Here is a 3,816-nt window from a genome sequence, read left to right as displayed (position 1 = left end):
AGATAAAAGGGATGGAGGAAGAAGGATGTGCGGAGACTACGGGAATCCGAACAACGTCACAATCAAGAACAAGTATCCACTTCCAAGAATACAGGATCTATTTGATCAAGTTAGAGGAGCGGGAGTCTTTTCCAAGATTGATCTAAGATCCGGTTATCACCGGATAAAGATCAAGAAGGAAGACGTTCGAAAGCTGCCTTTGTTTCAAGATATGGACATCATGAATATCTTGTAGTGCCGTTTGGATTAACCAATGCCCCAGCAATATTCATGAATCTCATGAATAAGATCTTCATGCCATATCTAGACAAGTTTGTCATCGTATTTATCGATGATATTCGATATATTCCAAGAACAAGGCGGAACATGCCGAACATTTGAGGTTAGTGTTGCAAACACTAAGGGAACATCAACTTTATGCCAAACTTAGTAAGTGTGAATTTTGGCTAGATCAAGTGGAATTTCTTGGTCATGTCATTAGCAAAGATGGAATCGATGTCAACCCGAGTAAGGTAGCAGCAGTTCTAGAATGGGAAGCACCCAAGACTGTCAAGGAAATCCGAGGATTCCTCGGAATGGCGAGGATATTACCGGAGGTTCATTGAAGGATTCTCCAAAATAGCGGGACCAATGACGAAGGCTGTTAAGGAAAAATACACCATTCGTGTGGTCCGATGAGTGTGAGAAGAGTTTTCGAGACTCTAAAAGAGAAACTCACCACGGCACCAGTGTTAGCGGTTCTCGAAGATGGCAAGGATTACACCGTGTACTGTGACGCATCCAAACATGGATTGGGTTGTGTACTTATGCAAGATCGGAAGGTAATATCATATGGATCGAGGCAACTCAGACCTCATGAAGTGAACTATCCAACACATGACTTGGAATTAGCAGCAGTTGTATTTGCACTCAAAACTTGGAGACATTTTCTCTATGGAGCCAAGTGTGAGCTCTATACGGATCATAAAAGCCTCAAATATTTCTTCACTCGAGAGGAACTCAACATGAGACAGAAAAGATGGCTAGAATTGATTAAGGATTATGACACGACAATCAATTACACTCCAGGAAGGCTAATGTTGTAGCGAGATGCCCTGAGTAGGAAGAGCACCGGAGGAGTAGAACAAGAAAGATCACCGGAGTTGAGGAAGGAAATAAGCCAAGCCCAAATACAACTTTGGGAGAAGGAAGCCCATGAAGGATTATCGGCGTTGCAAGTAGCCGATGAGTTGAATGTCAACCTGAAGAATGAGATAATGATGGGTCAAATGGACGATCCATTCATCGTGGAGGAGATGAGAAGAATAGATGAGGGAAGACCATCAGAATTTCACCGCGGAGAATCTGGATCATTATGGTTCCAGAAAAGGATTTGCGTTCCGGATATTGCTGAAATTAAGGAAGTAATACTCCGGGAAGCTCATCAAACACCATATTCCATACATCCAGGAAGTACAAAGATGTACATGGACTTAAAAGAACTATTACGGTGGAATAACATGAAGAGGGAGATAGCACAATATGTGGCAGAATGCCATACCTGCCAGAGAGTGAAGGCTGAACACCAGAGTCCGGCAGGGAAGTTACAATCTTTACCTATTCCAGAGTGGAAATGGGAAGAAATAGGGATGGATTTCATCACCGGACTACCCATGACTAATAAAAAGAAGGACATGATATGGTAATAGTGGAGCGGTTGACGAAAAGTGCACACTTTTTAGCGGTAAACCAGCAGGATAAAGGAGAGAAACTTATCGATCTTTACATCAAAGAGATCGTGAGTAAGCATGGAGTGCCTAAGAAGATAGTATCGGATCGAGGATCCGTGTTCACATCAGCATTCGGAAGCAACTACACGAAGCTTTAGGATCCAAGTTAGACTATAGTACCGCTTATCATCCCCGGACAGGTGGACAAACCGAGAGAACCAACCGGATCTTAGAGGATATGCTTAGGGCTTGTGCCCTAGACTTCGGAGGATCATGGGAGGAGCACTTACCACTAGCGAGTTTTCATACAATAATCGCTATCAAAGCAGCATCAAGATGGCACCATTTGAAGCTCTCTATGGAAGAAAGTGTAGATCACCGATATGTTGGTATGAAGCTGGAGCAAGCAAGGAGTTTAACCCTGATTATGTCAAGGAAAAACAACAAATCATTGACATTATAAGAGATAGACTGAAGATAGCCCAGAGCCGGCAAAAGAGTTACGCGGATCGAGAAGAGAAGAACATGGGAGCCACAAGTTGGAGACATGGTATACCTTAAGGTGAGCCCGATGAAAGGACTCCGGAGGTTTGGAGTAAAAGGAAAACTCGAGTCCTAGATACATCGGACCTTTCAAGATACTGAGTCAGAATCGAGGTTTAGCCTTTGAATTGGATCTACCGGGAAGGCTAGCACAAGTTCACAATGTATTCCATGTGTCGCAACTCAAAAAGTGTTTGAAGACCCTAGATGAACCAATATCACCTGATGAGCTCGAGTTACAACCAGACTTGACATACATCGAGAAGCCAGCCAAGATTCTCGAGGAAAGCTGGAAACAACTCAGAAATAAAGCGATCAAGTATTGCAAGATACAATGGAAGCATCACCCCGAAAGGGAAGCCACCGGGAAAAAGAGGAAGACCCGAGGAAAACATACCCCGAGTCTGTTCAGGTATTACAACCACAACTTCGGGATGAAGTTTTCTTTAAGGGGAAAGGCTGTAATGTCCCAGGTTTAGAGACGATCGAGGGGTAGATTTTAGAAAGGGATGTGCATTGCATAGTAAATTCTGGGGAAATTTCGCGCTTTTAAACAAAAATTGCATCGAAGGGGGACAAGTTTCTCTCTCGACACCTTACGGGGTTAGGGTTTCGAGAGTGCGACAAACTTGCAACTCACTCCACTAGTTTAGGGTTTCGAGAAGAGGGGGAGAGTTTGCATGATTGAATTCTAAATAAAGTGACATGGTTGAATTCAAACCAATGATGAATTTGAATTTCAAATTCAAATATTAAACAATTACCCTAAATATTGAATTGTGAGGAAATTCATTAAGTTAAATATAAATTATAAACAATATAAGCAATTAAAGTAAAGTAAAGCTCATTAGAGAAAACTTTGAGCTTTATTGATCATCACACAATTTACATTGTCATTACAATATTCATAATGGAAATAAATGAATATTACAACACATTACAAGAATTGGGAAATTGATAAATAAAAGAGAATAAAAAGAAAAGTACAAGTAATGACCCTAGTCTAAATACTACAAGATCATCTTCACTTGATCTTGGATTTGATGAACTCCATGTTCATTTTGATCAATTGTTGATCCCTGTAATCACACAAACAAAGACCAAAGACAAGTGTTATGCCAAGTGGCATTGCCATTTGGCAGGTTAGCAATAAAATGAGAAGTTGAGAGGATATTATCAAGATCAGCCGAGCTGATCCACCAAATGGACCAAGTTGCAACCAGGAACCACACAGGCAGCTCACAAGGCAGTGTGCATGTCCACCAGCACATACACAGCCAGAGAGAGTCACCAAGATGACCAGGCCAAGCTGTCGATCAGAGATGCAATGGCTGGGCATATAAAAGCTTTTCCAAGCCAAACCCTAGCCATTTGATTCAGCCATCGACGAGGCTTCACTGGTAAGAACACAAGAACACAAGAACACAAGAACAGCCTACTGTCGTTCAATCCGCTAACTCACCACGACCATCGAATCAAGCCCCACCGAGATCACTAGGAGGAGCGGGGCAAGTAAACCAACCAAAAGATCATCACGAAGCAAAACTTCTACATCAACAAATCA

Source organism: Lolium rigidum, chromosome 6, assembly GCF_022539505.1.
Source record: "Lolium rigidum isolate FL_2022 chromosome 6, APGP_CSIRO_Lrig_0.1, whole genome shotgun sequence".
NCBI classification, from domain to species: Eukaryota; Viridiplantae; Streptophyta; class Magnoliopsida; order Poales; family Poaceae; genus Lolium; species Lolium rigidum.
The sequence above is the reverse complement of the archived record's forward strand: the minus strand, read 5'-3'. Positions refer to the sequence as shown.